The following is a 13,482-nucleotide window of genomic DNA, read 5'->3' on the forward strand; positions in this document are numbered from 1 at the left end:
TATTATGCTGAGTGAAATAAATCAGTCAGAGAAAGATACTGTATGTTTTCACTCCTACGTGGATCTTGAGAAACTTAACAGAAGACCATGGGGGAAGGGAAGGGGAAAAAATAGTTACAGAGAGGGAGAGGGGCAAACCATAAGAGACACTTAAACACAGAGAACAAACTGAGGGCGAATGAGGGGTGGGGGAGAGGGGAAAGTGGGTGATGGGCACCTGTTGGGATGAGCAATGGGTGTTGTATGTAGGCGAGGAACCACGGGAACCTACCCCAAAACCAAGAGCACACTTTACACACTGTATGTTAGTCAATTTGACAATAAATCATATTTAAAAAATAAAAAAAGTTCCTTTCTTTTATCTAAATTTTACAGATGAAAACATACTCATTAAATCTCATTAAAACACGAGTTTGAGAAATTTGAGGCAAGCACTTAATAAGAAAAAACACCACTTTTCTACACTAAGTGTCACAATTTCTTCTAGCGATTTCCCACTGGTGGATTTATTTGTTTGAATTATGACACATTGCAATTGATTAATTTAATGCTTCTGTTGTCAGGGCCCTGTCCCACAATTCACTTTCATTCAAAAATTCACACAGAGAAGCTGATCAGAGGTGGGTAAACGATGTGGTATAGTGAGTCACACCCGTCACAAAAGCCAACACGGGTTAGCTATGATGAATTTTTAAATATCACCTATCCAGTGGCAGAAGATGTGGGAGCAGCCGGCAGCGGCGGGGGGGGGGGGGGGCGGGGGGAGAGGCCAAAGGCAGTAGCATTTATCTACACTGTTCCCACAAATGGGGCTACAACAGACGCTACAATTCGGAGCTTACTCTGCCTCTGGCTGGTGGAAACAAAATGAGGGGGAATTTGGTAGCAAGAGCTCTACCACAGGGACGAAAACTGAAGAGGCACGCTAGGAGGCTCTTGCCTCTAACTCTGCGCGTTCAGTTACCAAGACGAAAACGCCTGGAAGGGAGCACAATGACGCCGAGAACACAGAAACTCCTCGAGTCCGAGGCCTCGCGGCTCGGCGGCCGGGCCCGTTCACTCACACGCTCCTCCGAGTGGTTCGGTGAACGTCACACGTGACGCCCGGAGTCCTTAACCCCTCCTGCCGCCTTCCGCGCTGCGGGCGGAGGAGGCTCGGTCTCTGCGGGAGGAGGAAGGGGGGAGGGCGGAACTTGTAAAGGGAGGGACCACCACTAGCAAAACGTTAGCTACCGCCGGACCCGCACCCCCGAAAGCCCACCCCACTGCGATCGCCGCTCGGGCCCGGGGGGAGGGAGGGGACGCGTAGGGGAGGGGATGCTGAGCAATAAACCGGGAGAAGAAGGGGGTGGCGGAGGGGGGGAGTCCTGGTTCTGAGGGGGCAGGACGGGGTCTGAAAGATGGGTCTAGCTTAATTCAGACTCCTGCACCCGGCAACGCCACGGGGGGGGGGGGTGGGAGAAAAAGCGGGGGGGGGGGTTGTGCTGTGTGTGTGTGTGCGCGCGTGTGTGTGCGTGTGTGTGTGCGCGTGTCTACAGGTAGCAGCGGCGGCGGCGGCGGCGGCGGGGACCGGAGCAGGGGACGATCTGCAGCCACCTCCCCGCCTGTGATTTTCGGAGGCGATTGCTCACTTAGCTGCGGATCTTTACCCTCAGGAGATCTTCTCATCCTCTCCATTTCCACGCGTCTTAGGCGTCTTCCAGTTGCAAGTGTGTGTTTTGGGTATTTTATTAAATTTTTTTTCTTCTCCCTCTAAATCTTCTCGGGAATTCTGCATATTGAAGCAGGTGGCTCCTGATAAATCTTTGGATATATTTGGCTTGCCAAGTTTTTCTCTTCCCGGTCCCCTCCCTCTCCAGAGGCATCTGTGGTGCTTTTCTTTTTGGATTTATATGCAGAAAACGTATATATGTTTATATACCGACCGCATAATATGTAAATACATATATGCGTGCCCAAGCGCTTGGTTTTCGTCTTTCTTCCCGACAAAGCGGAATGTTTCGGAGCCGATGGATAACGAGAACAGTATTAACATTCTTTTGAGCCTGTTTTTAAAAAAGGGGAGGGAGCGTGAAGAATTGTTTAACATTCGGCCATCGTTTGGCTGCACACTAAGCATCACGAAGTATTTATGGTTGCAGATCAGGTGCAAACGGGGCTTAGAGAGAAAGGTAAGGGAGCTTCCTGCGTCCGCCGACCTCAGGCGTTTATCTTAATCCCGGGGATTGCCGAGAACTTCCTACTTCCCTGCCTCTTTCTCCTCTTCCCCACCTTCCACCAACCCTGCCCTGCTCACTCTCTTAGGTACGCTTAACCCTTTTTCAGTTCCGATGGATTGGGGAGAGGGGGTGCTGAAGGTTTAATCGTCTGTTAGAGTTTAAATGCTTCTCTCTCTCTTTTCCCAGCCGAGTAACCGAGTTTCCCAATCCCCCTTTAGCTGTTTTAGGAAACCCATTTTGTCTTTTTGAAGAAGAACGCTACCTAGATAGCTGTTTTAAGCATCTCATGGTGCCAACCCCTCACCTCTTTCCTCTGACGAAAATAAAAGCAATAAAAAAATAATGAACTTTAATGAACTGGGTGGTTTCTTTAGCACTGGGGTTCATGGAACCTCCCAAACGCTTATTTTCATTTAAAAACAAACCCATACCTCAGGGGGAGTCCACAGTGGAGGAAATTCAGCTTCCGTTTTTACATTAAGCCAATTCATTTTACTTGGAGGGTCATTTACCAGAGTTGAGCGAGATGGAGCGGAGTCTAGTGTAGGAAAAACTACACGATACGAAATTCCTTTTTCAGATCCACCCTTGACACCATGACCAGTCCCTGTTTAACTCCCTGCCCAGGGGACGCATTTTCAGACTCGACCTCTGGGGAGAGGTGGAAACTTGCCCTTATGTGTTTCTTCTCTCCCTTCAGCCTCCTTCCCCCTCCGCTCACCCTCTCTCGCCCCGGCAGTTTGCAAATTGCCCGTTTTGCCCACCCCAGTCAGTGGGTGTTTTCTGCTCTTCTCCTCTCCTGCCCTCTGTCCTCTCTTCATTGGCGCTTTCGGAGCAGATGCATCTTGGCTCTTCTTGGGCTCACTCTCCCGCCTCTGCCCGCCCCGCCACCCCCAGCCCCCGCCCCGGCCCCCGCGCTCCCCACCTGCCCTAGCTCTCCTCGCTCCTCCTCCCCGCCTCCCCGCGGCGCCTTGACCCTTCAATCCCGAGTCCCGGCCGGCGGGTGGGGGGCGTCGTGTCGTGCGCCGACGACCCGGCGGCCGACGCCGCGCGGAGCTGGTGTGAGGAGACACCGCAGGAAAGGCGAGCCGTAGTCGGCGGACGCGAGGCCGGGAGAGCCCGTCCGAGCCGGAGGGAGCCGAGAAAAGGGAGAGGGCGAGTGTGAGGCGCGCACGCTTCCCGAGCTCGTGCGGACGAGTGCAGTCGCCTCCAACGCCTTAGAGCGGCGCCCCAGTCACTGCAGCTTTTCAGCCTAGAGCTGTGCCCAGGGACCACAGAGACCAAGAGCCAGGAAATCGGCCGAGAGGTACTAAAGAAATAAGGAAAAAAATACGAAAGAGCGGGGAGGGTTTGCTGGCGAGATACGGAGGCTGAACAGATGGAGGAACAATGCCGCCTCCAAAAGAAATCCCTCGCCCAGAAGCCCTGGCGGAGGGCGGCGGAGCTGACTTCAGCCCCTGCTCTCCCCAGGCCTCGGGCTAGTTCAGGGGGTGGTTCCGCCTCTTAGTTTGACAGGGATAAGAAAGTTGCTCTTCCCCGCATTTCCTGAGAAGAGCTTTTCGGATCTGCGTGGTGCAAGTCAAGATGTCACTCCCTAGATCCCCCCGCGACGAGCAGCTAATAGATTATGCATATTGGGCAATAAAGTCCCCCAGGAAGACAAGGTAGTCCAAACATTGCAAACGTTCTCCCCTGGCTCCTGACCGTCCAGCACAGTGCTTTGTGAGTAGAAATGAAAAACCACCTGCAGTGAATTTAAAATTATTTTAGGTTGAGGTTTTGAGTTGGGAATAATTTATTCCAGAGGAGGTTGTTAGCGTGTTATACATATGAGGGAAATCATGTGTCTAACATTCGATTCATTTGTGATTATTCTAAATTATGGGCAGTCGGCCTCCACAAAGGTATTATACTATTTCTTTTTCATTTCCAGGGCCATAGTGATACATGTAGGATTTAGGAAACATGAATTCAAATAGCAAACCCTGTATCTGTTACTCTGCATTTTATAGGTACTTAATATTCTCATTTTTCTTTTTCTTATAGTGAAACTACAGTAGACTATTTTCGCTTAAATAAATTCTTATGCTGTGTATGAAAATTACAGGGTCCTAATGCATTTCTCCAAAATTAATTTTGCTTAATTACAAATAAGAACATAGATATAAAAATATCACTAAGGAAAGGTGTGGGTACGTGTGTTTGAGTGTAAAAGCTATAAAATGTCTCGGCATTTCAATCAGCCATTGCAACCTAGCAGAACACCAGCTTTTTAAATGAGCTCAGAAGCAATGGCCATGCACACATTTAAGATATTAAATGTTAAGTACAAAAACATTAAGTTTACTGTGCCCTTGGCAGAGAATGAATTTAAGGCTACCTGCACTGCTGAGTGATTGAATGATTTACAGAGAAAGTGGAAGTTAATCATTACTCAGGCCTTCTGATTACATGGTTTGATTAAAATAAGTAACTGTTTTCTGTAAGCCTGCTATTCTACAGTTAGTCTTTCCAATCCTCTTAACATAAGCAGAAATTGAAGGAGTCAATCTTTTAGCAGACTATCCTAGAGTTCCTGCAGTGTGGGGGTAAAGAAAAGCCTTCTTCAGTTCCCCTTCTTTTCAGTCTCCCTTCCTTCACCCCCAGAGTACTTTCTGTCAGTCTTCTCTCTATTCCCATGGTGTCATTTCATTTGTGAAAATTTTCTTATGTTTCTAGGTATAACATTTTCAAATAAAAATGTGTGACTTGTTTTGAAATTGACATTGGAATATACACTCATGGAAGGTAGGCAGAGAACTCCATTTGCTGCACATAGAGTGCATGAAGGCTTGGTGATTCTTTGCAGGGCTGAGTGACTTCCCTGACTTCCTAAAGCCTCTTCCAACTCTGAACTTTTCATATTTTTTTCCACTTTTATTATTTTCACATGGCTATCCAGTGACAGGATCTACATCTTCCTTCAAATTTCCTTAAATTAGTTAGGATTTTTAAAAATAGGATAATTAAATAGCTGTAACTAGAGACTACAGATACAAATCTAAGCTCTCTGAGTTAAAAAAAAATTTTTTGTTTCCATATAAGTTTTAATGTTATTGACAGCTTTGGGATAATATTAATGCAGATTTAGGTATGCTTGACAAATGCCTCTCTGGGTTGCCATGTGTTGAAACAAATAATTTTGAGTATTTTTAGCAAAGCATAGTAATCCTTTTTTAAAATTTTTATACAAAGGAATTACTTTATGAATTACCTAACATGCCAGTTTGTAGTTTTTGTAAGCAAAACACAATTGGAATTAACAGTAAGATTTGAAACCACAGCAGTTCAACAGTACACTTTTGCCACATTTTAAAGTATTTTGAAGTGAAGTTTGAAGCCTGTTTCCATCTTATTAGAGTGTAAGTAGGAAGATATGATTCCTCACTTATATTTTAATTATTTGTAAATGGAATCACCCAAGTTCAGTTCATCAAACTTATTTTTTTTCCTAGAATGCAGGTCTGGTCTTGCAGATCTCTTGTTAACAATGGCCAATGTTCCTTATAGCATGGATGCTAATGTCCAGAATGCAGATGGCTTTTAATTCTTTGCACAATTTACTCCCCAACTTTACTTTTTAGGTTAAAATACCTTCCACCTAGAACTCCTCCCCACTTTCCTCTTTCCATTCACAAGACTGTAACTTGTTACATTCCCCAATACCACCCCATTTTATGCCTCTGTATTTGACTTATACTAATATTTCTCCATGGACTACTTTCCCACATCCCCTACCTGCCACACACACACACACACACACACACACACACACCCCAAATGTAGGATAGGAGAACATTTTGTTTCCTTAGAGTGGCCTTTCCTCCACCATCCTGCTTCATTCCTGGATTCTGACATGAGCTCCCACAACACGTTTTTTTATACCAGGAGTAGCCTGCCTTTTACACTTCCTGATGTTTGGCTTCCTCAGTTGATAGCAAGTTCCCATAGGTGAAAAACCATACTTGATTTATACTTTTATTCAGAATTCTTAGACCCATGTATGAACATGAAATAAATAATTTGAAATTGATTGAAATTGTATTGATTGAATGATTGAAAAATGATTGAAATGATTGAAAACTGTATTCTTTAGAAATCCATTTGGCTATGAGGTAACAGAAAACTTGGCTAACAGCAAATAAGGGTTTCTTTATTTCATATAATAAAAACTCAAGAAGACAGTTGTTTAAACATTTGGTGAAAGAATTAGACTTCTTTTATAATCTTGGTATTTTTCTTCTCATGGTCATAAGATTGCTGCTGTGCTTCTGGCATCATGTCTGCTTTCTAGGCCCAAAGAAAGATAATGAGAATACTCTAGGATTTTTCAACTGGCACTATTGTCATTTTGGGCCAGATAAACCTTTGTCTTCATTGGGGGGAAATTAGGATGTTTAGCAGTGTCTCTGGCTTCTACTCACTAGATGCCAGTGGCACACCCTACCCATCCAGTTTTGACAACCAAGAGTTATTTCAGACATTGCCAAATGCCCTTAGAGGTAAAATTGTCCTGGATTGGCAATGATTTCCCAAAGTCAGAGGAAGGTAATTCCCGGTTACTACTTCCTCTTTTTCTTTGCATTGTAGTGGTGGTGAGGATCTATTTGGTTTTTGCTTAATAAATGGTAGTGGACTCTTTATGTGATTGCTTAAGAAAGGAGGGAAGGAGGGGCAAAGGGAGAGAGGGAGGGAGGAAGGAAGGAAGGAAAGAAAAAAAAAGAAAAAAAGAAAAGGAAATGAAAGGAAAGAAAAGAAAAGAGGAAAAAGGGGGAGAGGAAAAGGCCAAATGAAACTTCTCCTTGGGCAGTTTATCTCTTTTTTTGTGATGCGGACATTCTTCCTGTAGACTTCCATTCTCATATCACTGCCAGAACTGTGTCAAATGGCTACTTCTAGGTACATGAGAGGTCAGAAACAATATTTTTAGTGTGGCATACCAGTACCTCAGAGAAAATCAGAATCTGAAAAAAGAAAGGGAAATGGATTTGTAGTTGGAAACTAGAAGTGTTTACCACTATGACAGAATAAATGAATATGGAAAATTCATCTAAATATTTTAAAAGGAGAAAAAGTAAAAAAAGGAAAGCAAACAATAATAAAAGACGATAGATAAAATTTTTCACATGCTAAATATTTAACAAAATGACTTGGATAATACTGTGTTTTCTCCCTCTAGATGCTAATTTAGTTGGAAAATAAGTGGGCAGAATGGAGGCATTTTGCTCTTCCTAACATTGTGTGTGTGTGTGTATGTGTGTGAGTGACAGTACTCCATCCCCTTCAATCTACTGAAGAAAGCAGTAAAGTTTGTTATTCATATTTATAAATTAGTGGTCAATAGTGAGAAATGTCAGAGAAGATGAAAATGCAGATCTAGTGTTTTAATACAACTTTCTAATGCTTGTATTTGGAAAGCACATGCTAGTGATGGCATTAGATAAAATAATGGTTTCTTGTACAGCTATGTTAGCATGGGCTATAGTAGCTTTAAATTAGATTGCTCAGTTGTTTACCTCAGTGTGGTAAAGAAGTACTATTGGATATCATTATAGGGGAGAATTCTACCTTACAAAGATATATCAACATTGCTGTGATGGGCCAGTAATCTTGTCTGATTGATTACAATTTTTTTTCTGCTTCTTACCCTTGTCGTTCATTCTTTATGAGTCTTTTGAATGCCAACTTTTGCTCAATTTTATGTAGAATATAGAAATATAAAATATGGTGTCTATTAAGAAACTTTTGCCTTCAAGTAACAGAATAAAGTAAGCCGATTAAAGGCTTTAACAGTGAAGACATCTCACAAAACAAAGATCCTGGAGGTATACTGGTCCAGCTAACTCAGAAGTTCAAGGATGTCAGGGCTCTAGGATAAACTTTGCTGTTATTCTCTTAGCTTTCCATCTTGGGAAGAAGAAAAACAATATGGCTGGCTATCACAGAGCCAAACAGTCCTACTCAAAGCAAAGAGTTGCAGTCTTATGGAAATGAGAATATGCTTGATTGACTAAAACTATGACACATCCTACTCCTAAAATGATCACTGGCAAAGAGATAATGCATTGTGCATGATTGATTTTGGTTAATCATGGTCCTTCCCCTAGGGCTGAGGGGAGGTCTCCTTTCCCTATGGACATGGCAAGGTCGTACTTAAAATCAGAGCTTTTGTTAACTGGGAGGAAGGAGGCAATAGCTGTAACCTTGGGTACCTAATAGGGTATTCCATAAACATCATGCTCTGTCTTCCTCAAACTTCTTATAGCATGGAATGACAATATTGGAAAACACACACACGCATTAACCAGTCTTTGAATCCATGAACATAAACTGAATACATGTCAGGCTGCATGCTTCTGATATAGAATGATTCTTTTGTGATGCTCCAGAGATTTAAAAAAATACTACCTGGAGAATCAGAAAATGTAGGAATGGGCCCTGGATAGAAGAATTACAAACACTAAATTATGCTACATTACATGTCTAAATACAAAACCCTATCTTTTCAACTTATGCCTTCATTATATAATATAGCCGTAGTTAAATCAAAGCATTTCCTCTTCTACTAAATAGATTATCTGTGTTTGTCACATGACCTTATAATCATAATTCAGGAATAATGAGAGAAATAACTGAATCCTTTGCCAATTATTCTCATGATGAAGGACTTGATATTAGTTATGCCCAAATTAAAACTACCCTGCTGCTTTTGATAACTGTTTACTTGGAGGGCCTAGGGGAGGGTTTTCAGTCTATATGCCAGGGAGTATCTCTCTCAATGAACATTATGAGTCTTTTTTTTAAAACAAAGAAAGCTTTATTTTCATTCTTTTGTCTGACTTCATGGAAGGATAGAGTCAATTTTGTGTTCAGTTGAAAAGGGGTTTTAACCATCTCCTTTTACCCTGCTTTATTATTTGAATCTATTTTTTTAACTTAAACTTTGCTCTAAGATTTTATTGTATTTGGGCTTTTTATCATAAATAATCTGTGATTCAAATTTTTTCTGAAAGAGGAAGAATATATGTATATGTGCATGTACAAACAAGTGCTGTCATATATCACTCAGTAAGTGTCTTCTCCTGAATGAATACATGTTCAGAAATTAGACAATATTGTGTGCAATAAACTGCTGAATTATGCTTCCATTAACATGTGCAATAGGATTTCAGGGAAAGGAGATACCAGCAGTGCTTGAATCATTTTGATAAACATTGTAGTTTACAGCTTGATGGTAAACTAAGGCAGAGTAGGTGGAGAAAGTGTAAAAAAGTTGAACTCATCACACGTATTTTGCTCTGTGGTCATATAGAAATGGGTTTTCAACTTTTCTTTCCTCTGTAGCATAAGAATTTCTACGATCTCATTCCTATCTAATAACTTTCTCCCTAATAAAAATGGTCAAATAAGCTTTAACACCAAAGCCACCATGTAAAAGAACCATGAGCAAGAAAAGAATGGATTTGATCTCTCTTTGTTTTAACACAAATGTTGTGATGGCCATTGGCTATCTATCTCCTGAGTTAACTATCAGTATTTTAGAATGAATGCATTTTTAGCATCTCATCTTTCCATTGCCAGTGCTCTATTTTTGGGCCTCATGCCTGAAGCCGTTTGCGCCACAGCAACCACCTCTGACCTGGGCTGCTCACCTCCAGGTGAACTATTATTTGAATCAAACTTAAAATGATAATTAGTAACTCCATCTGTGTTTACGGGCAGAAACAGATGCTTCTCCTTTTTGTTTTAATAGAAGGTATGTTTAAAAATGGAACCATAGTGAAATTTTGTTCTGAACAGATCCACGTTTTAGTGGGCACTCTTGTATCAAATGAAGACCACCAAGAGAGCATGTTTTCTAAGCATCTGACATTCTCTTGTCTAGACCCAGGCAGTATCTCATACTTTGACAAATCCCCTGTGAAATAATTATGGTGCACAGAATTGACCCCAGATATTGCAGGTTCATAAAGCTTCTCTCAGGGAATAAAATGGTTAATTATATATTGAATATACTATGTTTCGTCAAAACTGAGGAATACCTGATTACCGGACACATTCTTATTTTAAGTACACCTTTGAAAGAAGAAACACCTCAATTAAATCATTACACAATTGTTTCCTAGCACTTAGAATTTTTATTTTATACTTTTATAAGAGCAACCTAAATTAAACAGATGTATAGTTTTATACTATATCAGTCTTGTAAATATATAAGAAGCATAATATTAATAAATACATTGGTTTAAGAATTAAAGAAAATTTGTTCTATTTAGATCCTCACTCTTCTGAATCTTTTTTTTTTTCTTTTGACTCAGAGGTATCCATATCCATGTTTTTTTCTGATGATAGTCTCTGTGTTTGGTGGTATGCTATTTCTTAAGAGTGCTCCATGATTATCTTCAGCATTTCATTCCAAGCAGCTGATACCTTCTGAAAAGTTTGATGCTGGTGTTCTGTTGATCCTACTAGAAGGTGACAACTGAGAATTTTCAGATGACAACCAGATCTCATACTTATTTCTTAAATTGTCTTGAAATGTCAGAAGTCGTGGCTGTCTGTTTATGGCAAGAGGAACACAACCAATTTTTACACACAAAGCCAATGACACCTGTGCTTCCACTACTGCTTGGCTATAGGAATTCTAAAATGCATCCTGATTTCAAAGATGTTAAAGGTTACAAAAAATGTGTCAGAATCAATGAAATGTGGCAACTTTAATGCTACATCTGTCCTCATTTTTTAAGGGAGCTAATGCAGTAATGATTATTAATTAACCAACTAATTAATCTCTAAGCATTTGGATATGAGAGATTACTACATAATTCTTAGACAGAATGATTGAATCTAATTCTAGCCCCTTTTATTCTCTACTTATCCTCCCAGCTTGTATTATATAAAACAAAGCTAGTCTTCCAAAGAGAGAATGGTAGGATGAAGAAAAGCACAGACTAGGAATCAAGAAACCTATGTGTGTAGAGTGGACTCTTACTAACTGTCACTTCCTATAATTCATGTAAGCTCTCTGGGCCTCAGTTTCCATGTTTAAAATGTACAGCTAGACTAATTGAAATTAATGTGTCTTTTGGCTCTCATAACTGTTTGGGGTAAAGACAATCAGTAATAAAGAATGTTTATAATAATATATGATTAAGCTGGTATTATATAAACATGTAATGATAAGTGTTCCTTTAAATTAGTAAGTTTAATATATATAATAGATATTATATAGCCTTAAGATTTATTGTATAGCTTTAAGATTTTACAGTTTCTGGAGGTTTACATATATCTTGTTTGCTCTCTAAAACAACTATAAGCAATACAGAAGTTTCAACAGAACAGTTAGGATTTAGGACCCTTCTCCTCAAATATACTGGATGAAAAAGATTACTGAATATACCAAAGCCAAATAAAGAGTGAAAAAGTGGGAAGAGGCAAGGAGAAAATGCATTTTATACCAAGAACAAAGAAAACTTACACAAGGAATTAACTATCACTATATATAAATATTCCGCTTAAAAAGAAAGTCATCAGAGGGCGCCTGGGTGGCTCAGTTGGCTAAGCATCTGACTTCAGCCCAGGTCATGATCTCACAACTCCTGAGTTCAAGCCCTGCGTCAGGCTCTGGACTGACGGCTCAGAGCCTGGAGCCTTCTTGGAATTCTGTGTCTCCCTCTCTCTGTGCCCCTCCACAGCTCATGCTCTGTCTCTCTCTCCCTCTCAAAAATAAATAAACATTAAAAAAAAAAAAAAGAGAGAAAGAGTCATCAGTAAAAAGCAAGAGGAAATTGGCAGGTAAAAATGAATTTTACTTTTTTTTTGTTTTATCATTACTCAACTGCATACCACTGATTAAAAAAATATGAATAAAAGAAAGAGTAGTCTTGGGTTGGATCAGTCAGATGCTACTATTTGTGGAAATATCTTGACAGTTCTTACTGTGCAATTGCACAGGCGACAGTGTTTGTTCTCTGTATTGTATTTGAAAATTGCCACTGCTCCTAAGTGGTCAGAAAGCTGGGTACTTACTTTCTGATGACTAACAAGCTCTGCAGAGGTATGCCACTCTCCTTTCTCTCATTGTAGTATAGTCACCACAAAGAAAACACTGTGGCCTCTCACCTATCTTTTTGGCCATAAAAGTAAGTTGATTTCTAGAGCATGAAGAAAACCCTTTCTTTTGACGAGATATTCTTGAAGCTCCCATTTCATACAAATCAAGTATAGAATGCATAATATTGCTGCAAAGAAGTAGATTTTTATTGAATTTAATTAATTAAATTATTTTAATCCTCTATTTAGGTTACTTGGTCTATTAGAAAAATATCCATGATAACTAATACTAGTATTTAAGATTAAAATGTTTAATGGTTTAGAGTTTTAGACCATTAACTAGGGTATTGAGGTTATATTCCCATTGCAATAAATATTTTTTGACTAAAGGGGAAAATCCTAGTTTTTGACCCCAGATAATATGAAAAATATGATGTTAAAAAGGATAATTCCTTTTTAAAATTTTAAAATAAATATCCAATGGTATTTCCATCTGAGAAGCTGAAAGGGCCATAATGTTTTTTTAGACAAGTGTAGGCCAGCCTCCTCAGTTTGCAAGTGACAAAGCAGGCCAAAATAAATAATGTTTTGCTGGGTTTATACAACGATTGAACTTGGACCAAAACATCCCAATCTTCATGTAATACTTTCATGCATCAATTTTATGTACAAGATAGCAATACATATATCTGTGTCATATACGTATATATACGTGTATGTATATATATATATGATTATAGAATTATTAGTTTGTAAATACAGGGAGATAATTGACAGAAGTTATAAAGAAGGGTGTTTTACTTTTAGGAAGGTTTTGTGAAAAAGGAGACTGAGATATGAACAAATGGAGAAAAGGGAGCAAAGCACTGCTTGAAGAAAAGCAAAAAAATTAAGAATAGGACATGTAGCAGAGGTAATCGGTCGTTCTACGCTTTTTCAAAAGTAAAGTAAGTAAATAAATAAGACAACCCACATTAAGAAGCACTATTGTAGAAGAGAAAGAAAGGTGCTTATTGAAAAGGTACATCTCATTCTGTGTTCAGTAGTTTGGCTTAGGACCTCTGCAAATCAGAAATGTCAATTATGTATTTCCCCTGAGATAATCAGTTTCCTCAGGAAAACTGGTTCATATTACTCACATCAGAAGAAACTAGAAAGCAAATTAAATTAT

The 13,482-nt window shown here is 40.0% G+C and overlaps 1 protein-coding gene across 3 annotated transcripts in view; it reads left to right on the forward strand.

Annotated features, from left to right (window-relative positions):
* Nucleotides 1-1,557: 1,557 nt before the first annotated feature.
* NLGN1 (neuroligin 1) overlaps nucleotides 1,558-13,482 on the forward strand; it is an 832,721-nt gene continuing 820,796 nt past the window's right edge. Inside the window, exon 1 of one of the 3 annotated variants that reach the window (XM_058730519.1) lies at nucleotides 1,558-1,709. The gene's annotated coding sequence lies outside the window, so the exon portion shown is untranslated. The other 2 variants (XM_058730518.1, XM_058730516.1) reach the window with 2 other exon arrangements.

This window comes from Neofelis nebulosa, chromosome 5, assembly GCF_028018385.1.
Source record: "Neofelis nebulosa isolate mNeoNeb1 chromosome 5, mNeoNeb1.pri, whole genome shotgun sequence".
Taxonomy (NCBI): domain Eukaryota; kingdom Metazoa; phylum Chordata; class Mammalia; order Carnivora; family Felidae; genus Neofelis; species Neofelis nebulosa.